General features: G+C 36.7%; 1 protein-coding gene across 11 annotated transcripts in view; it reads right to left on the bottom strand.

The window, feature by feature from the left end:
• BCKDHB (branched chain keto acid dehydrogenase E1 subunit beta) overlaps nucleotides 1-22,659 on the bottom strand; it is a 360,230-nt gene that overhangs the window by 271,688 nt on the left and 65,883 nt on the right. The window lies entirely within an intron of this gene.

Genomic DNA, 22,659 nt, shown 5'->3' with positions numbered 1-22,659 from the left:
ACATAATATAGACTTTCAAGCCATAAGCATGACAAGGTTTTACTGAGTATTATGGCAAAAGGAAGGCAAAGAAGTGAGAGATCAAATGAAGTGCAGCAAATAAAGAAAACCATTTTAAAAAGGCAAATCTTGAAAAATAAATATAATTAGCTGCACAAAGGCTAAAAGCTGGCATTCTTAGCAGTGGGGTACATATTCATAACAGAAAAGTAAAAACAAGTAAACATCATCTCATATGATGCACTGAAATGGACACTCTGTCACTTGTATCACTTCTATAATATTCTTGCCAAAAAGACATAACTTGAGTTTAATCATGAGGAAACATCAGACAAATCCAACTTGAGGAGCAGTCTACAAAAGAGCTGACCAAATGTGGCGACCATGACAGACAAAAAAGACAAAGGAACTGTCTTCCCCAGAATAAAGGAGACTAAGGAGAAAGAACGATAAATAGACTCTGGATAGAATCTCAGTCCAAAGAAAGGACATTAGTGGGGCAATTAACAAAATTGGAATTAAGTGAATAGAGCAGTTAATAGTATTGTATCCATGCTAATGTCCTGGTATTGATCAATATTACCGTGGTTATGTATGAGGTTAACATGGGGGAATGCTGAGTGAAAGGTACATATGAATTCTTCATACTATTTTTGCAATCTTTTTGTTTGAACTATTTCGAAATAAAAATTTTAACAAAATTTTTAATATTAAAATCAAAAACAAAAATGAGGTTGACCCACCTTAACAAGTCTCCCTTAGATGGCTGGGAAAATAAGTTGTGATATAACAGAAAGTATACCAAATTAGAAATGTCATTGAAAACCGACTATGAGAAACTGGGCTTAATGCAAGGCCTGACAGAGACACTATACATTGATACTTCCTTGTGAAACAAATTCTGTTTGGAAATGCTAGTACAAATGAAGAAAATGAGGATATTAACAAAGCTCTCTAACTGTAAAAGAAGCAAAACCATATTTGGTATTCTATTTATGACCTCCTTATCTTCCTGGATAAATTTAACTGAGTTCTGAATATTAAGAGACATGAGTATGTGAAGATGTAAATTCAGTGTCTGCATATGCCAGTCAGCATTTTGCTAGACACTCTTGACCACTAAATGAAAACCAATGACCAATCAACAGTCTAAATATAATTATATCAAGTCATAATCAGCTAATATCTTGCATGTAACCAGGAGACTTTTTTTTTTTTTTTTTTGAGACAGAGTCTCGCTCTGTTGACCAGGCTAGAGTGCAGTGGCACAGTCCCGGCTCACTGCAATCTCCACCTCCTGGGTTCATGCAATTCTCCTGTCTCAGCCTCCTGAGTAGCTGGGATTACAGGTGCCCGCCACCACACCCAGCTAGTTTTTTTATTTTTTAGTAGATACAGGGTTTTGCCATGTTGGCCAGGCTGGCCTTGAACTCCTGACCTCAGGTGATTCGTCAGCCTCGGCCTCCCAAAGTGCTGGGATTACAGGCGTGAGCCATCACGCCTGGCCAGGAGACTTCTTAAACTGAGATACTTGTACATATAAAACATGATTTTAAGGTCGTAAATGTTTTATACTGTTATTGTTTCAGAGGGTAATGTTTTCTTATTATCACTGAGTAACACTGAAAATAAAAAAAAAAATCACCTGTTATTTTTAAATGAACAGCAATATTAACTTGAAACAGAAAGTCTTGGACCCACTTAAACTCAAATGCAGTCTAATTTTTTTCTTCAATAATTAATTAACTGGTAAGTCTCACATTTCCAGTTCTTTTGCATAATGAGATAAATTAGGAATCTTTTCAAAATAGTTGCCAAATATTTGCTGGGTGCAGTGGGTCATGTCTGTAATCCCAGCACTTTTGGAGACCGAGATGGGCAGATCACCTTGGGGTCAGGAGTTCGAGACCAGCCTGGGCAATATGGTGAAATCCAATATCTACTAAAAATAGAAAAAAATTAGCCGGGCATGGTGGCACGTGCCTGTAATCCCAGCTACTCGGGAGACTGAGGCATAAGAATCGCTTGAACCTGGGAGATGGAGGTTGCAGTGAGCTGAGATCACACCACTGCACTCCAGCCTGGGCAACAGAACAAGACTCCATTTCAAAAAAAAAAAAAGGTGGCAAATATAAATCACAAAAGTAATGATATGATAAGGCACCTTCATATTTCTTATAAAATTTCCAAATTAACTTCATTACATTTCCCTGTCTCATTTAATGTAAACAAAAAAAGAAGCTTTGATGAGACTGATATTCCATAATATGCATCAGTATATTTAACACACAACACATTAAAATTTGGCCACATTTATAACACAACTTGTTCAATCTTTGCAATTACCCTTACGGTTTTTTGTTTGTTTGTATACTGTACTCTCTGGTATGCAGCATTTAATAGTGTAGCAAAAGTTCTCCTATCACCAGTTTTACTGGCAATTGTTTGTCTTTCATGTTTAATGTATTTGAATTCCTTTGGTAAATATTTTCCAATGCATTTTCTATAGCAAGGAGCTACACATATAGAATAAACTTTGTTCATAGGGTGTCAATTTTACAAGGTAAATTGGAAAACTGGCGCAAAAAAAAAAACTGAACACTGAATAAAAGGGCGATATTTTAAAGCCATTCTACATCAGCACATAGAGTTTAAAAGGGGAAAAATATTACCTAACAAAAAGAATTATACAGAGATAGAAAAAAATATTTCAATAAAGGGCATCATTATTGTATGAACCATTAGAAAAACAACTGCTAATTAAACTGATACACTTTTTAGAACTTTTATTTTATTCTTATTGAAAGAAAAAAGTGTAGACTTAATTAGATATGGGTTTTTATTATCTATCACACTGACACAGACATAAAAACAAAACATAAGCAAAAAAAGTTGGTTTAATCAATTCCTAAAATTCATGAAGAAATCCAAATGTAATTCTTCTCCCTCACTCTTTGACATATATCAGTGTCCACATTTCTCCAGAGAATCTCATTTTCTGTGTCACCAAGCACATCAGTGATGCAGCACTTTTTTAAATGAATTCATTAAAAAATTGAAAGATTGATGCTAAGCTCTCAAGCTAGCTCAGTAATTAGGCACAGCCTACTTTAGACTCCTGCTTCCAAGGGTTGTTAAACTACTGTGATTTCCCACTTCCCCACCCTTCTACCTCACCACAACCATTTAGCATCTCCTTGTCAAAAGAGTCTTCAACTTGTCAAAAGAGACACCTTCTCTGGTGTCTCTGGAATTTTATTCTAAGCTGTATTATGATTTTTATATTGGCACATAAGCAGATAACAGCAACTACTGGCCACTGGATGAGATGACTGCAACATGCTACTGTTTTTAAGTCACAATCCAATACCAGAGATATTAAAACATGAGGGGGGGAAGGGGTAGCTTAGAATCAATGAAATATAGTGGCTTCTATTGGGTAGATGACTTTAAATCATTGAAATATTAGTATATATGTAATGAATTTTTCACATCATGCTTTTGGTAATGTAAGTCCCTCAGTTTTCATAAATCCAATATTACCCATGAGGAGCAACAATTCCCCCTAGACACCAAGCACTAGCTGTGTCCACTGACTTCCTAAATGCAGAGGAGACAGAAAAAGTCACTGGGACACACTGAAAAACACAATTATTTTCAGGTAAGAAAGATATACGGGGAATACATGCTATATTTATTAGACTGCAAAATTCCTTATTGCATATCTAACATTAAATGACAACTGTTGATTTTATTGATGAACACCCTCTTCTCGAGGGCAACCTCTCCAGAAAAATTTAATTTAATTCAGGGAATCTGTTACAAAGACTTTGGAAGGGCTAGAGTAACAAATGGTTAAACAATGCAAACCAGGGATCAGGAAGCTGCTACCATCTCTGAGCTGGACCCAACAGCCCACAGGAGCCACTGTCAGTGCTGGAACCACCATTGGCTGCTGCTGAGCAGACCCATCCCTATTAAATGCCCTGCCACCAACATTGCTGCCATCTACACTGTGGAACAACGGTCACTGCAACACAGCGAAGTCTCCTCAACTGCCACTACCAAAGGTGCCTCAAAAACCTCAGTGGCGTCCTTTCTACCTTCCTCCCACCCTCTAATGAAACTCAGCTAGCAAAGGGGTGAGGAAAATACAGTTTACTTGTTTCCAACCCATGAATTACAGAAGAAAACACAGAAGGGCAAGTGTGAGGATGACAGACAACTAACAAAGACCTAACAGAGATTTAAATTATAAACAGCACTTAGATGAAAAGGTCACCTTTTATGAAATAAAGAAAACTCCAATATATTAACAATAATGAGAAAAGCTAATATTTAGTGAGCCCTTTCAACATATTAGGCACGTTTAAGCACCTTTAAAGTATCACCTTTTATCCTTACAACTCAATGTGACTGATACTAGATTTATCCCAATGCTACAGATGAGAAAACAGGCAAAGACATATTAAAGAACTCGGTTATAGATAGTGTGGCCACTCAGCGGTCCAAGCTCATAACCACTGTTATAGTAGATAGAAATCTGCCCAAAATGGGTTTCAGAAGTATTAAATATAAACATATATCAAGCTTGACCCTTTCCCTAAGTCTTGAAAAATTGCAAAAACTGTGTATTTTAAAAAGGGAGGTGTTATGCTTGCCATATTTGTTTAAAAATAGAAAATATAACCTAAGATTATATAATGGCTGTTTTTCCTGAGACTAATCAAAGTGTTAAATCTAGAATTCTCTCACAGACTCCCAGCCATTCCCTACCATTTTCTCAAATTAATTTTTTACACACGAATCAAGCTTTACATTCCATAAAGCAGGTGTGATCTATACATACTTATCATCCACCATCTGCCTCAGTGCATTACTATATATCACTCCTCCATTAGAAATCTGTAGTTTTCTTGAACATAAATTCCTTCATATTAAATCATGCATTAATACTACAAAAAATGAAGAACTCCAAGTTTATTTACATAGCCAGAAACTATTATTTGTAGTCCAATATTAATCACTTCACACCCTAGCTATATTCAGTGCTAGAGATATATAAATTAGCTAGAATTCATAAATTCAAGTTCAACACTGAGAGATGCTTGAAAGGGTATTAATAAAATTAATAAATGTTCTAAAATATATATTACTGAGAAAATTTTCTCAACTGTAATTTTTATAAGCCTACAACTTTATTTCTAGCTTTACAAAGTAACTGTACATGAAAATTACTAAATACCTAATGGCCTTAAGAGTTTAGTGTTTTCTACCTATCTGCCTCTAAGTATGGGCAGACCTAAATTTTCATATTTTCAACTTATGCTCAACACACAGTTATATATATAGCGTAGATGAAAACTCCTAAAGGGCTTATTATATGCCTTTTATTCTAAATTTGAAATTCTGAAGATAAGCTAGCTGTAAGAATGGAAGCTCAACACCCTTTCTGCTAGTCAAGTGTTCAGTTTGGGCACTGTTAATGCCACTGCCTGTATAGCAATGTTTCTATACTATTAGAATTCTTATTTGCCCTTAATACTTTATAAGTAAAAAACAGAAAAGTGAAAACACTCTTATCACCAAAGAGAATAAGTAAGGGTCAAGTGAGAAATTATTTGCTATGTTGCACACAGTAAATTTTTAACCTCAGCTGGATGCTCAGTGCATTTAAGTCACTTGAACTGATCAATTCAAAAAGAAAAAAATTAAAGGTATATATAAAATGTTGGAAACTATATTACTGACAACCGTGTATAAAAGGTGAAGTTTAAATAGAATTTTATTTTAGCTCTCTTGGTAAAGAAATCTATTTATTAAATGTAAGTAAATATTTGACTTCCAGATATTTGACTTTGCACACATTCTGAGAAACACATTAGGAATGGCCTGTAGTCAAAAAGTGGAAGATTATGGCTTGATTTAAAATGATAAAATACACTCCCAAATATGTTAGAATATGTTGTAAATAATTCTAAATAATCTGTAAGAGTCTCAGAAAGACTAAAAATGTACCACAGTGGCCCTCATATGACCATAGACCCAGCAACTGTTTCTATCCACCTCTCTTGCTAAATCTGAACCACCCCATCAATGGCTACTAAACTGCAAAAACAATTCCTCTCTTTTCAGAAAACCTTTTTTTATTTTTATTTTTATTTTATGTTCAAGGGTACATGTGCAGGTTTGCCATATAGGTAAACTGCATGTCAGGGGGGCTTGGTATACAAATTATTTCATCACCCAGGTAATAAGCATAGTAAGCAATTGGTAGTTTGTTTTTTGGGTTTTGGGGTTTTGGAGGGTTTTTTAAGACAGGGTGTCACCCTATCGCCCAGGCTGGAGTGCAGTGGCGCAATCTCGGCTCACTTGCAACCTCCACCTCCCAGGCTCGAGTGATCTTCCCATCTCAACCTCGCAAGAATCTGGCACTACGGGAGTACACCACCACACCTGGCTAATTTTTTATTTTTTTTGTAGGGACGGGGGTCTCACCATGTTGCCCAGGCTGGTCTCAAACCCTTGGCTCAAGCGATCCACCAACCTCAGTGATAGGTATTATTCTGATCCTCACCCTCCTTCCACCCTCCACCCTCAAGTAGATCCCCAGTGTCTGTTGTTCTCTTTTCTGTGTGTACTCAATGTTTACCTTCCACTTATAAGTGAGAACATGTGGTATTTGGTTTTGTGTTCATGCATTAGTTTGCTAAGGATAATGGCCTCCAGCTATGGTGGATAATGTTTTGCTATGGATAATGGCCTCCAGATATGTCCTGCAAAGGACATATCTCATTCTTTTTTATGCCTGTAGAGTTTTCCATGGTGTATATATACTACATTTTCTTTACCCAGTCTATCATTGATGGGCATTTAGGTTGATTTTATGTCTTTGCTATTGTGAATAGTGCTGCAGTGAACATAAACGTGCATGTGTCTTTATGGTAGAATGACTCATATTCCTTTGGGCATATATTCAATAATGGGATTGCTGGGTTGAATGGTAATTCTTTTTTAAGTTCTTTGAGAAAACACAAAACTGCTTTCCACAATGGCTAAACCAGTTGACATTTCCACCAGCAGTGTATAAATGTTCCCTTTTCTCCACAACTTCGCCAGCATCTCTTAATTTCTGACTTTTTAATAATAGCTATTCTGACTGGTGTGAGATGGTATCTCACTGTGGTTTTGATTTGCATTTCTCTAATGATGGGTGATGTTGAGCATTTTCTCGTATGCTTGTTGGCTACATGATTGTCTTTCTTCTGAAAAGTGTCTGTTCATGTCCTTTGCCCACTTTTTTGCTTGGGGTTGTTTTTGGGTTGTAAGTTTGTTCAAGTTCCTCAGATTCTGTATATTAGACCTTTGTTAGATGCATAGTTTGCAAATATTTTCTCCCCTTCTATGGGTTGCCTGTTTACTCTGTTGGTAGTTTTAGACTAACTCTGAAACTGGCTAAGTATCAGCCGACCCCACTTGCTAATGTTTCACAGACCCTTACCCCTACCCTCTGTACTGAGTTAGAATACTTCTTCTAATTAGTTCTCATGCCCCCAACATTCTAAATAAAAGCTTAGGTTTAAGCGTTAATATTAAAATAAATCATGAGATTTTTATATGATAATAATAGCAACAACTTTTAATAACACCATTAAAATTTATTAAGCATTTACTATGTGTCAGGCATGATTCTAAATACATGTATTAACACATTTAATCAAACGATACTGCAAAGAAAATTTTATACTACTAAAATTTTAAAAGCTGGAGGAAATACAAAGATCTAAATTACCAACATGGAGAAAATGGTAGATATAAGACAGGACTAACATGTAGCTCCCATTTGGACAGACAGAACAGTGTGTGGAGACTCACACTGTAAACTTTTCCTCCAAGAACCACCACAGGAACCTACCAGGAAAACCAAAAGAATTCACAGGCTACTTACTTTGAAAGAAGTAGCTTGACACTGCAAACTCCATGAGACAGCTGAAAAACTGTAAGTTCCCAAAGTGTGAGTGCGGGAAAAGTCTGCCTCTGAACAGACATCCCCACTGGGGAACCTAAAAATCCAGATCACAGGAGAAGAATTTAATCTCATCTGAAGTTAAAATGGATTTAGGCAGCCAAGTGAAATAGGCGCCCTGTAGGCACTCCCAGTCCCCAGCTCAAACCAGAGAAAGCCATCCCTGACTTATCTCACAGGGGTCCTTGGGGAAGGCAGCCAGTGGAATTAGGGAGGGGCCATAGGATGAAAGAAGCTTCTAGCTGAACTTCATAATACTTTCAACTGAGTACAAATTTTCCTGAGCAGAGTCCAGGGGGCAAATGGGAAGTGCACATATAACTTGCAGATACAAGCATAGAAGCCACAGCTGATGCTGCAGGCAGACAGAAAAGGGCAAGGCCTGAGAGCCCTGCTTGTTTTCTTAGCAGGAAGGCTTGTAGTCTGGGGCAAGATCTATCCACTCTCCCCAGCTGCCTGAATATAAACGTGTGCTGTTGGTGGGGCATGGCAGGAGTGAGATTGGCCTTGCTGGCTGCGTGGAAGCTAGGTGAGGCCTGTCACTGCCGGCTTTCCCCCCTTCCCTGGCGACCAGTATGACACAGCAGAGGCAGCCGTAATGCCCCGGAACATAAATCTATTGGCCTGAGAACCACACCCCATCACCCACAGTGGCCTCGGCAAGCCCTGCTCAAGGAGAGTCTGAGCTCAGACTTGCCTAGGCCTGCCCCCACCTCATGGTTTTTCACTACCACCCTGGTAGCCCGAGCCAAAATACATAAACCCTTGAGAACTCTAGGGCCCCATCCATTGCCTGAAGAACCCAAGTACTCATCCTGGCCAACAAAGAACAAACTTGTATCCCCCTTATACTACCACAGCTGGCACTCTTTTAAAAGCACCACCTCCTGGCTAGAGGCCAACCAACTCAAGACATAACAGAATAACCCTGCTCTAAAAAAGGAGAAAACAGCTAATTCTACCATCTACAACATCCTGACTAACCAGAGATTCTAAGTTTGTCCACATAACAACTTCACTGCTGGCATAATCAGCATTCAAAAAAACCAGCACACTAAACAAAACGACAACCAAGGACTGTCATAGAGTACACTTAACTCCCTTGCCACCTATACTGGAGAGGTGCTGGCATCCACAGCTAGGAGATATGAAGACATATCACCTCACAGGACTCTTTGCAGACATTCCCCAGCATCAGCCCAGAGCCCAGCAGCCCCGCTGAGTGGCTAAAGCAAGAAAGACAATAACAAGAACTGCAGTCCAGCTCTCTCAGGAAGTCCCATCTCCAGGTGAAGGGGAGAACATCACATCAAGGGATCAGCCCACAGGACAAAAGAATTTGAACAGCAGCCCTTGAGTTCCAGATCTTTCCACTGAAACACTACCAAAATGAGAAGGAACCAGAAAAGTAATTATGGTAATATGGCAATACAAGGTTCTGTAACACCCCCAAAAGATCACACTCGCTCTCCAACAATAGATCCAAACGAAGAAAAAAATCCCTGATTGCCAGATAAGGAATTCAGAAGGTTGATTATTAAGGTACTCAAGGAGGAACCAGAAAAGGTAGAAAAACAACTTAAAGAAAATTTTAAAAAAAACAGTGCAGGATATGGATGAAAAGGTATACAGAGAAATAAATATCATAAAGAAAAAAACAGTCACAAGTTCTGGAAATGAAAGACACACTTAGGGAAATAAAAAATACACTGCAAAGTTTCAACAATAGACTAGAACAAGTAGAAGAAAGAACTTCAGAGCTCAAAGACAAGGCTTACAAATTAACCGAAAGACAAAGAAAAATGAACAAAGCCTCCAAGAAATTTGGGATTATGTTAAACGACCAAACCTAAGAATAATTGGTGTTCCTGAGGAAGAAGAAAAATCTGAAAGTTCAGAAAACTTATTAGAGGGGATAATAGAGAAAAACTTCCCTGTCCTTGCTAGAGATCTAGACATTCAAATACAAAAAGCTCAAAGAACACCTGGGAAATTTATTGCAAAAAGATCATCTCCTAGGCACATGGTCATCAAGTTATCTAAAGTCAAGACAAAGGCAAGAATCTTCAGAGTTGTGAGGCAAAAGCATCAGGTAACCTATAAAGGAAAACCTCTCAGATTAACAGCAGATTTATCAGCAGAAACCCTACAAGCCAAGAGGGACTGGGGTCCTATCTTTAGCCTCCTTAAACAAAATAATTATCAGCCAAGAATTTTGTATGCCGCAAAACTAACCTTCATAAATAGAGGAGAGATAAAGTCTTTTTCAGATAAACAAATGCTGAAAGAATTCTCCACTACCAAGCTAGCACTACAAGAACTTCTAAAAGGAGTTCTAAATCTTGAAACAAAACCTTGAAATATACCAAAATAGAACCTCCCTATAAATTATAAATCTCACAAGGCCTATTAAAAAAAGACAACTTAAAAAAAAAGGTATTCAGGCAACAACATGATGAATAAAACAGTACCTCACATCTCAATGCTAATGTTAAATGTATATGGCTTAAATGCTCCACTTAAGAGATACAGAATAAATAAAAATCTACCAACCAAGTATCTACTGTCTGTCTTCATGAGACTCACTTAACACATAAGGACTCACGTAAACTTAAGGTAAAGGGATGGAGAAAGATATTTCATGCAAATGGAAACCAAAGCTAGCAGGAGTAGGTATTCTCAGACAAAACAGACTTTAAAGCAACAACAATTTAAAAAGTCAAAGAGGGATATTACATAATGATAAAAGGACTACTCCAACAGGAAAATATCACAATCCTAAATAATATGCACCTAACACTGGAGCTCCCAAATTTATAAAACAATTACTACCAGATGAATAAGATGAAACTTATTTGCACACCAAAACCTGCACATGGATGTTTATAGTAACTTTATTCATAACTGTCAAAACTTAGAAGCAACCAAGATACCTTTCTGCAGGTGAATGAATAAATAAACTGTGTTACTTCCAAACAATGGAGTATTATTCAGCATTAAATAGAAATGAGTTATCAAGCCATGAAAAGACATGGAGGAATCTTAAATACATATTACTAAGTGAAGGAAGCCAATCTGAAAAGGTTTCATACTGCATGATTCCAATTATATGACATTCTGGAAAAGATAAAACTATGGATACAATAAAGCTATCAGTGGTTGCCAGGGGTTGAAGTGAGGGGAGACAAACAGATGAAGCACAGAAAATTTCTAGGACAGTGGAAATACTCTGCAAGATATTACAGTGGTAGATACATGTCATCATACAACCCACAGAAGGTACAACACTAAGAGTGAACACTGATGTAAACCATGGACTTTGAGTGGTGCCAATGTGTTAACATAGGTCATCAATTGTAAAAAATGTACAACTCTGATGGGGATGTTGACAATGGGGAAGGCTATGCTTGTTTGAGGTCAGTGGGTATGTGGAAAATCTCCATGTCTATCTCTCAATTTTGCTGTGAATCTAAAACTGCTCTTAAAAAAAACTCTTAATTAAAAAACGGCAAATTCTGATACACAAGTGAATAAAAACACAAGGTTTTCACTCTCACAATTGCCAAGTTAAATGTCTGACAAATATTTCCTGTTTTCATTTTTAGATTTTAGTAACAGTTACTTTATTGAGTCTTGCCTCCCCACAGTACCTGTGGCAATGATTCCCTATCCTTCCAAAGTTTTTCATTAACTGCTGTTTAGACACACAGCATCTGGCTTCGTCAATCATGCATTACTCAGGGCTAAATTGAATATATGGGGCTTAGAGAAAGCAAGAAAGGGATTAAGAGATACAGGTTGTAGAATTTTTACAATAAAGAACACAGGCGTAATTTTCTTCTTCTACATACACATATATATACAAGCAGAGATGTTTTCTTCAACAATGTTTAAAATCACCAGAATTTAGAAACAATTCGTTGTTCCATAATAGGGAAAGGATACATGTGAAGGTACATGTGAAGAAATTTTATGACTATAAAATGAATACGGTTTTATGAATATAAAAACCAGCTAAGCCTGTGTGAATAGATACAGAAATATATCAAAAATATATTTGTAAGAAAAGCAAGTTATACAATATTTGTAACATGCTCTTATTTGTATTATTTGTGTGTGTACATTTTATACACTCACATACTTGACTAAATGGATAGAAAATAATTTGCAAAGCAAGTTACAAAACAATGTTTATAATATAATATTTTTATGTTACACAGACAAAATCTGTTTACATGGAAGTAAATGTATTCTATATATTCACATATGTATGTAAATATAAAAGCACAGAAAAAGGCTTAAGGAAAGGAGTTCAAAGTGAGCCAGTAGGAAAAGGGAACTTTCACTATATTATGCCATATAGTTCTGTGATGCTGGAACTTTTTACAAAGAAAACACATGACTCATGGTATTAAAATTTTATTCAGGAACAAAAATAAATCACTCTACCACATAGCTTAAGCTTAGTCATTGAGAATGTAAATACCTTAAAGTTAATGATCAAAAATAGATACCTGCTTATGGTCAAACTTAGCCTGAAAAGTGAATAATATTAAAAATATACCATAGCATAAGAAAATCCCACTGGGTCCTATTCCATGAATAGTTCAGTTTATTAACTCAGTCACAGAAGATATACAAATTCAAAGGCAATTGCACTGTTAGTTGACTGAACACCTTTTGATTCTTCTTGCTACTCAATACTAAGTCAGGGCCTTCTCATCACAAAATAGAATAATTGCCTATTAGCTGAAGTCCTGCTTGCTTTAGATATCTGGAACTGTAGATTTACAATAAATGCTACCATGCAATTTTAAGAACGAAATAGAAATCTACTTGACCACTTCATAAAAGAATAAATATGAAATAAACAAACATGACTTGTAATCAAATGGAAACTGAAATAAATTAATAATATACGTTTAAAAGTATAGATAAAACAGTCTTACAGTATATACAACAAAAAGTCAACAGTAGTTAGAGGATGGACTTATGAGTTCCTTTTATCTTTGTTTGTACTTTTCAGTACAAACATATATAAAAGATTAAACAATAGACACAATCCAAATCTCCCTGTATTCACACCCTTCTGCAATATGAGTAGGCATCTTTTCCCATGAAGAGATGGTGTCTATTTGTCTTCCTCTTCAACTTGGGCTGACTTTGTGACTTATTTTGGCCAACATACTATAGCAGAAGTGACAGTATGTCAACTCCAAGCCTATGCTTCAAGGGCCTTACAACCTCTGCTTCCATCAGGTGAACAAGCTTGAGCCAGCCCGCAGGGTGATAAAGGGACAGATAGACCAAAGCCTACCAGCCATAACTGGTGAAATAGCCCAACTAAAATCAGCAAATCCAACCCACACCTGACCTGCAACTGACTATAGACCTATGAGGAAGCCTAGACAAGACCAGAATTGCTGAGCTGTGACTGGCCTAAATGCTGACCTGCAGATGAGCTATATAAAGAACATTGTTGACTTAGCCACTAAGTTTCAGGAGTGGCCTGTTAAGCAGCGATGGCTGACAGACAGAGTATGTGTTACCTTTATAATGAGAAAAATAAATATTTTTAAGAAAATAAGGTAAGCCATTGTAAACCAATGCCTTAATTATAACATTGTGTACAACAAAATAAAATTATCTGATTTTCAGCAGTTGTATACATTTTTAATTTAAAAAGAAGAAATTAAATAAACTCAAGAGGGTATCAGAACTACCTCACTGTAGTTAAGGATCCAGCTGACATTTAGCAAACCTAATTGTCTTAGTCCACTTCATTTTGCTAGGACAGAATACCTAAGACTGGATGATTTATAAATAAAATGCATTTCTTAAAGTCTGGAGTTCAACTCTTTCAACTAAAAGAGTTGAAAGTTGTTGCCTGTGGGGAAAGATGCTTGGATTTGGTGAAGGGTAAGGTAAGGAACTGCTATTTTTTATTAGAAGCTATCATTTGACTTTTTAAATTATGTGTAAGTATTATTTCAATTTAGAAACTAATTTAAAAATCTGACAAATGAATTCAATTTCTCCCACTAATGGATCCAACTTACTCTTGTGAGTGTACCTAGTATTAAATATACTAACCCGCACAAATTAATCTGCTTAATGTAAAATAGAAAATATTAATTTCTCTCTTTACGTACACTGATACTTGGCAAAAAATATTTTAAGTCTTCTACCATTAAAAAGCTACTTTAAATAATGTTCGTCTCTTCAAAATATATGAATTCATACACAATTAGTACATCTGCTAAAAAAGTTCCTCAATATCATTATGTCCTATTTTTACGTATTTTTGGATTATCCAGAAATCCTAGAAACAAGACAAACAATACAAGGATTTTAGTCTTTTAGTCTGTCTTGATTTCCCACTAGAAGAATCGCAGATGAAAATCATATTTAATTCAATATCACTGATGTCATGTGTCATTCAATTAAGTAAAACCAAAAGACATTAAAGAATATCTTCTTCACAAGATGCCTATATGTGATAATGTCACACTGACTCACTCTCTTTTTGAATCATCACTATTTTGTACATTTTTTACACCAGCTGGATTTTTCTGCCTTATCTACCTTTTCTAAACGTCCTTCTTCCATTTCTAAAAAGATTCATTGCACTCAAATGTCATAATTACAATAAATAATCAGGAAATCAAAAATATTATTAGGTTGCTTTCTCCTTCTATGTTCAGGAAACCTACATTTTTATATATATTGATTGCATATTCAAAATAAGGAGAAATAAAATTCAAGAAAATTGCTGCATAAAGAATATATGACTTATTTTCATCTGTACGATTTATAAAGTTAATGGTTGAATTGAAAGAAATCATTTCTAAAGGCTGGACATGTGGGAGAGTCACCACAGCCCAGAGGTTTGCGCAGAGAGCAGTTTATGAGCACAGGCCCAGAAATGATGGAGTCAGAGAGATCAGGCCCAGAAATGATGGAGTCAGAGAGATCAACAGGAGCTGTGACTGGCACAATGCTGCACAGGGGCCAAACGACCTCATCTCTTCTCGCCCAAATGCAGGAAGACTACATTTCCCAGCTGCCTTTGCCTCTATCTGGGGACATATGACTAGGTCCCTTAATGACTAATGATTACAAGGTGCAAAGGTTCCCAAACCCCCTACCTGTAACCAGACCAGACTGTGACATGTAGTTTTTATAACTTTCAAAGAAACAAATTAATCCTATGCCAATGGAGAAATTAATGCAATATATATATTCAAACCTTGGACTATATACTACATAGGGATGTACTACCTTAAGTCATGGCTATGAATAGTGCAGTCATCCCTTGGTATGCATGGGGGTTTGGTTCAGGACTTCGTGAAGATACAAAAATCCGTAGCTGCTCAGAACCCTGATCTAAATGGCACAGGATTTGCATAGAACCTATGCACAACCTCCCTTATCCTTAAAATCATATCTAGATTACTTATAATGCCTAATACAATGTAAATTCTATGTAAATGGCTGCTATACTGTATTGTTTAGAGAATGACAAGAAACAAGGCCTGTACATGTTCAGTGTAATTATTTTTTCAAATATTTTCAATCTATGGTTGGTTAAACTTATGGCTCTGGAACCCACAGATAAAAAGCGCCAACTGTATATATTTCCATTCAGTTAAAAAGTAGATCATTTTATCAGCCTGGGCAACATGGAGAAACTCAAAAATTGAGTTTCTCAAAAACTCAAAAAAATTGAGAAATACGAAAATTAGCAAGGCATGGTGGCACATGCCTGTGGTCCCAGCTGCTTCAAAGGCTGAGATGGGAGAATCACCTGAGCCCAGGAGGTTGAGGATGCCATGAGCTGTGATCACACCACTGCACTCCATCCTGGGTAACAGAGGGAGACCCTGTCTCGAAAAAATAAAAAATAAGATCATTTTAATTATGTGGGAAACTTTTAAAAACTAGACAGCTATTTCCTGACATGAAACTAGGACACTGGAAGAAGTTATATTTCATTTATGTCCTCCATTCAATAATAATTAGGTGGGATGCAAAATAGGGTACTATTAGAAAGACGGCAGACTCTGGTGTCAAAATGTCTTGGTTTAAAACTTAAATCCATCGCTCATTATTTCTGTGAGCTTGAGCAAGTTTCTTAAAGTCACCATCTGTGCCAAACATGCCCAATCCTGGTTGTGTGACTTTGGACAAGTTGTCTAATTTCCCTAATCCTTACGTTCCTCATCTATAAAATGGCGATAATGACAGAATTTACCTGATATGCTGGTTGTGAGAATTAAATGACATAGTCCCCATGTCTACACAAGATAGCCCAGCGTCTAGCACATAAGTGTTCTAATGGTACTTAAAGACTAGGCAGGTACACACATGGATAATCTCACTTAAATCCTCTCAGCAACCTTATGAAATATGATTATGAGTAAATAGAGGGGGTTCCTACTTCACCTATTAAGACAAAAGAAGTATCTGTGTTAAATCATGACAGCTGCAGTTTATTGTGCTATTAACGAAGGATATTTTCATCTTAAAAGAGGCATCTCTTCTCTAACCAAGATTATGTATTCGTCAAAATTACCTATTAGTAACATCTACAGGAGACTGTAACTCAAAGTATGTTAAACTTAAAATGAGATTAAATGGAGAGATGTGAAAGAAGCTTACTAATCAAAGGAAGATTAAAGGAGTGAGAGTAATTTGGAGCCCCAGTCTCCCATCATCCCAGGCAAACCACCCATAGAAAGTTAAACTCTGACTCCAGATAGAAAATCCCAGAAAAGAAATCAGAATGGCTGAGATAGAGGCACATGGCCATGTCCTGAGATCATGGAGGTCAGATGAGATGACTGTCAGCCCCTTCAGAACCACATTGGGTAAGATAAGGGCAGTAAGCATGGAAAGAGTATGTTCTACAAGGAAAAGAAGAAACCCAGAGGTGCCCAGGTTAACCAGTGAGAGCTCTGCACAGCAACCATAAGCAAAAGCCTTGCATTTACCTCTGTAAGTGAATCATTCTTAAACAGGATTTAGTAATATAAATGATATGGATACAGATTAAAATTATACACTACAGGTAAATTATTTTTAAAGTTGACAAGTTAACTTGTTGATGCCTAAGGAACCCTTTACCTAGTATCCTTTACCTACTTTATTTTAGAGATTATATATGGACTACTACTCCAGACTTGAGAAAATAACATCTCTACCTTGATAGTACTACAGGAGGGAAAAGCAGGCAGTAGTTGATGCTTCCCTGAAATATTTCCTACTGCACTGGTTTAGTTCTGATGAGGCAAAATGGCAAAAATATGCCAGGGAATCACTTTTTTGTCAGCAAAATTTTGCTGATAAATATTATTAGGAAAAACACTCATGTGTGTTTCCTTAGATGTATTTAGACCTTCTCAGTATCCCTCTACATTCAACCTCTCTTTCCTTTCTCTTTATCTCTCTAGATTATATTCTGGTTATTGCTTTGGTTTTATCTTCCAGTTTATCAATTCCCCCGTTATCTGTTTATAAATTTCTGGGCTTAAACCATTGGAGATTTTTATTATATTTTTCTTTTTAAACCTTCTGTTGTTTTTCTTCAACTTTGCTTGTCACCTTCTTGTATTCTCAAGTGTCTCCTTTTTTTTAATATGAAACCCATGTTTTGCCTTTTTTTTTTTTTTTTTTTTTTTTTTTGAGACAAGGTCTCACTGTCATCCAGGCTGGAATGCAGTGGTGCCACCATGGCTCACTGCAGCCTCAGCCTCCCCAGGCACAGGTGATCCTCCCACCTCAGCTTCCCAAGTAGCTAGGACCACAGGCGCATGCCATGACACCTGGCTACATTTTGCATTTTTTGTGTAGAGACAGGGTTTTACCATATTGCTCAGGCTGGTCTCAAACTCCTGGGCTCAAGCGATCCTCCCACCTCAGCCTCCCAAAGTGCTAGGATCACAGGCATGAGCTACCACACGTGGCCTTCATTTTGCATTTCTTATAAAATAGTTTTAATATTTAAAGTCTACATGGGTTTATAGCTGCCTTTTCTTGTTTCTGCTCAAAGGGATTCTATGTTTTACTTGGAGCTTTATCTGTGGGAGTATCTGGGTTGTTGCTAACCTAAGTTGAAGTGACTCCAGAGAGGATTTTGTTTCCTTCCAACAGTTTTCATGGACACCATCCACACAGAATCACTTTTAATTATCTGCTTAAGTGCTTTCAGACCGCACTACTAGCACATACTCAAATTGTAATCCTGTGTAAGGTTCATCTTGTGATAAAAACTCTCAGAAGAGATTTTTCTTTTCTTCTCCAGGAGGATAGAGCAAGACAGGTAAGTTTCCATCCTGCCACCTTTGCACCTCACACTGTGAATGGGTCCCACAGGCTTTAATCAAGGGCTCCTAGCAAAGTCTCTACCTAAAGTGAGCTCTGTACTTTATCTCCTGTCCTCAGTGCCCCCATGGAATCATCAAAGAAAAGTTAAATGTGTCCAGGACCTGGAAGATGACTATAAAGAAAAAGCCAGCTTTGGCATTCACTTACCTCCCAGAATTCTGAGCTCCATTTTGCTTTTGAACTCTGCAGCATTCTAATTTTCATGCCAGCTCAGTATATATTTAAAATCAGCACACACACAATCACACACCATTTATTTCAGGGGATCTAATCTACTATTCCTCCATTAATACCAGAAAAGAAAATCTTATGCTACACTTACTCTTAACACCTCCTTCTCCTTTCCCCTCCTTAAATTCATTTAGGCACCAAATATTTCATATAATCTAAAAAAATTTCTAACCCATTTCCTTCTGCTAATCCAGGCCTTCTCCATGATATCACATAAACAGGCTATTCAAACAGCCGCCTACCCGGTCTCCTAGCAGCCAACGTTTTTCCTACACTAAGCCTTGGAGGTGGTGAGAGATAGACCTAAGTTCCAATCCACTGTAGCAAGTTCTATTTTGTTCTTGTTCCCCCCTACTTTATTTCCATCTTCCCTTCCTCACAGTTTTCCCCGTGGACTTCAGGTTATAGCATCAAACACAGAAGCAACAATCTTTCTTAGACTGTTTAACCAGTTTTTACAGCTGCAAATGGTCAGATGCTTAGAATATATTTCTTATATCTTTCAGTTTTGCTTCTTCTAGTTTTGGTCTCCAATCAAACCCTGACTATTACCACAATATAAAGAGATCTGTCTCCTTCCTTTAAACAATGCAGTGTAACCCATCAGATGGATGGAGCTTAGCTTATTCAACTAACCTAAAATCCTCTAGTGATGGGCAAATGTGTTGTTTCCAGTTCTTGTTCGTTTAAAGGGCACTGCAATGACCAGTAACATTTTCTTCAAATTTTTGCCAATGTATCTCCAAAATGGATTCCTAGAAGGACTATGAGTCAAAGAGTAAACAGCTGAATTATTTCAAACAGATCTCTTCCCTCCTTAAAATGTATAGCTTCTTTTGGAAACCATGCAAGTAATTGTGGTAGAGACTGGTAGTTGTCCCTTAATATCCATTTCCTGTCATTGTGTAATAATAAAATTTTTAGTTAGGCACTTAAGCCAAAGACTAGCTCAGCCTCTTCTGTGGTTAGGTGTGGTCATGGCCATATGATTAGATGTGACCCGTGGGAAGTGAAATTTAATGCGTGCAATCTTCAAGTTATTCTTTAAAGAGAAGGAGAATACCTTTTCCTTTCCTCCTCCTCCCTTCCTGGTAGCTGAAATACATATGTGATATTGGGAGCTGGTGCAGCTACCTAGGACCAGGAACTGAAAACTACATGTTGAAGACAGCACAGCAACCAGAGAGAAGAGGCCCGGTACCTTGATGACTGAGGAACTATCACACTAGCCCTGGACTGCCAACTTAGACATTTATATTAGAGAGAAATAAATTTCCATATTACTTGAGGCCTTATATTAGCATAACTTAACATATCTAACTTTATGGAATTACATAATTCATAAATGTATTTATGTGTTTAAGATACCATTCCATAAATAAAATACAAGGTCTTAAATGCATAGATTTTGTAAATATTACCTTAGACTATTCCAAAGTTTGCACCTCACACTGCAGATGTGGTCCCACAGGCTTTAATCAAGGGCTCCTAGCAAAGTCTCTACCTAAAGTGAGCTCTGTACTTTATCTCCCATCCTCAGTGCCCTATAGAATCATCAAAGCAGAAGATCAATGTGTCCAGGACCTGGAAGATAACTTTAGGGAAAAAGCCCAGCTTTGGCATTCACTTACCTCTTTTTGTATCCTTACTTATACTTGACTATGTTCCATTTGGTTAAGATTACAGTTGATCTTTGAACAACACAGTTTGAACTGGAGGGGTCCACTTATACGCAAATTTTTTTCAACTAAATGTGGGTGGAAAATATACCATTCATGGCCTATGAAAGGCACATATATGGAGGGCCAACTTTTTGTACATGCACGTTCCACAGGCCAGCCATGGGACTTGAGTATGCTCTGGATTTTGGTATTGGGGTAGAGGGGCTGGAACAAATCCCCTGAGTATACTGAGGAACGATAGTACTGCATAATTAACCTAATGGACCATTATGTAAAAATGTAGCTCCCAATTAACTCCCAATTATTTTTATATAAATGTCAGCCAGTATTTATAATAATTCTACATCCGTATTTATTAGTCCATCCATGAACCATTATGAGTCCCAATATGAACTCTTCTAAAAAACTTTAAATGTAAAATTTTGTGTTTTCATCCACTCAATTTTAACTATTCCCAAATGTACATAAGAAATTTAAAAAGAAGGGATGTAGGGGAAAAAATCAATCTATTAAATTTTTACTTATGGATACTGTAAGTATACTACCACTTAGAAATTGTCAGGCTGCTCTGGTCTTTGAAATGAATGTAAAGCACCTTCTTTTAACTGTCTCTTTGATTCCTTCAATACAGAATGTCTTCCAGAGGCCTCCTCAATCAAATGCTGAATCACAATGCACCATTCCTTTTATATCATTCCAAACAACTGTATGTTTGGAGTCTACACCACCAGTGTAAAGTACATCTGAGACACAGGGCTAGAAAAGGGTGGGCTAAATTACAGAATCAGGGTCAGAAGATCCAAAAAAAAAAAAAAAAAGGAAAAGTAGAAACCAAAATATAGTCATAGTGATATTGAACCAGAGGTCAAGTCTAAGAAAACCATAGGTCAAAAGCATCCTCTCTATATAAGAACTAAGAATAAAATAAGATAAATGGACAGAGGCAACATCAGTTATTGTTTCAGAACTGACCTCAGGCAGTGTTTCGCAAACTTGAGCATGGATCAGAATAATCTATAGGGCTACTAACACAAAGCGAGCTGGGCTCTGCTCCCAGAGGTTCTAATGCTGCAAGTCTTGGATAAAAACTGACAATTTTCATTTCTAATAAGCTAGCAGTGATGATTATTCTGCTGGCCCAGAGAACAACTTAGACAACCATCTAGAGAAGACTAATATGAAGACTTTGGTGGTTAGCCCTTTTTTCCTATCCTAATTTCTTCTGCAGAGAAGCTTTCTAGCTATGAAAGAGCCAATATCACTGTGACCTCTATTGAGCCCCTAGGAGTCAAGAAGGGATTCAGAGTTAGAATCCTTGAAATGATACATGATCAAGCATGGGGAAATTTCTGGAAACCTTTTGAATACTGAACTTCATCAGGGTCTTTCATAATCTCTCCCAGGGCCAAGCCTAGGACAAATTTTTCAAGTGCATTCTCTTAGCTAGAATCCTGTAAATGTATTTGCCTGACCAATTCTGGTTTCAAAATTTGCAGCAAAGTAAATATTACTTTTTCAAATCTTTCTTACTCAGTGGCCATTTATTAAATACTGCAAAATTTCTTTACTGATTGGCTATAACAGCTGGCTGGCATTACAATTATAATAGCCACAGGATATCCAAAGTATTAGAAATCCTTTTCATCAGAAAGCTATTCACAATATATCATTGATATTTTCCTATTCACTTCAAAATTTTAAATTCTTACATTCATTTTTATTACATAATGGGATACAGACTATAATAGAGTCCATATAAATCTAGAGTCAATTTAAAATCTGTTTTTAAACTTAAGAGCAACAGGAACTCTGAAAAATCTCCAATGAAAGTGTAAAATGACACATCCACTTTGAAAAACTCATCACAGAGGAATGGATACATTGAAACAGAAGCCCAGTTGCATGGGCCATGAATTAACTGTGATCTATTCATACAATGAAATGCTACTTATTAAACAATACTGTACACGCCTCAGATTTTTGGGTGTTCTTTTCCCCACAGCCACGAAGCATTTATTGGCAGGCTGGCTCCAGAAACATAGTTGTAATATGCTAATGCTATTCAAAAAAAATTAGCTTGATGAAGAGGGCCATGCTACTTTCCTTAGTAACTAGAATACTTAGAAAAATAAGAATAACAAGAAAAATTATTATTACTTAGTAGTAATAATACTATCAATGAACAATGAATATTCATATGATGTAATGACAATGTTCATTATTTAGTAGTAATGTTCTAATATTGTACAGTTGTAAGATATTATTGTAATAGAAATGATCACTGAATATTCATCCAATATAATGACCATGTTCCTTACTAAGTAGAAATGTTCT

This window comes from Pan troglodytes, chromosome 5, assembly GCF_028858775.2.
Source record: "Pan troglodytes isolate AG18354 chromosome 5, NHGRI_mPanTro3-v2.0_pri, whole genome shotgun sequence".
NCBI lineage: Eukaryota > Metazoa > Chordata > Mammalia > Primates > Hominidae > Pan > Pan troglodytes.
The sequence above is the reverse complement of the archived record's forward strand: the minus strand, read 5'-3'. Positions and strand labels throughout refer to the sequence as shown.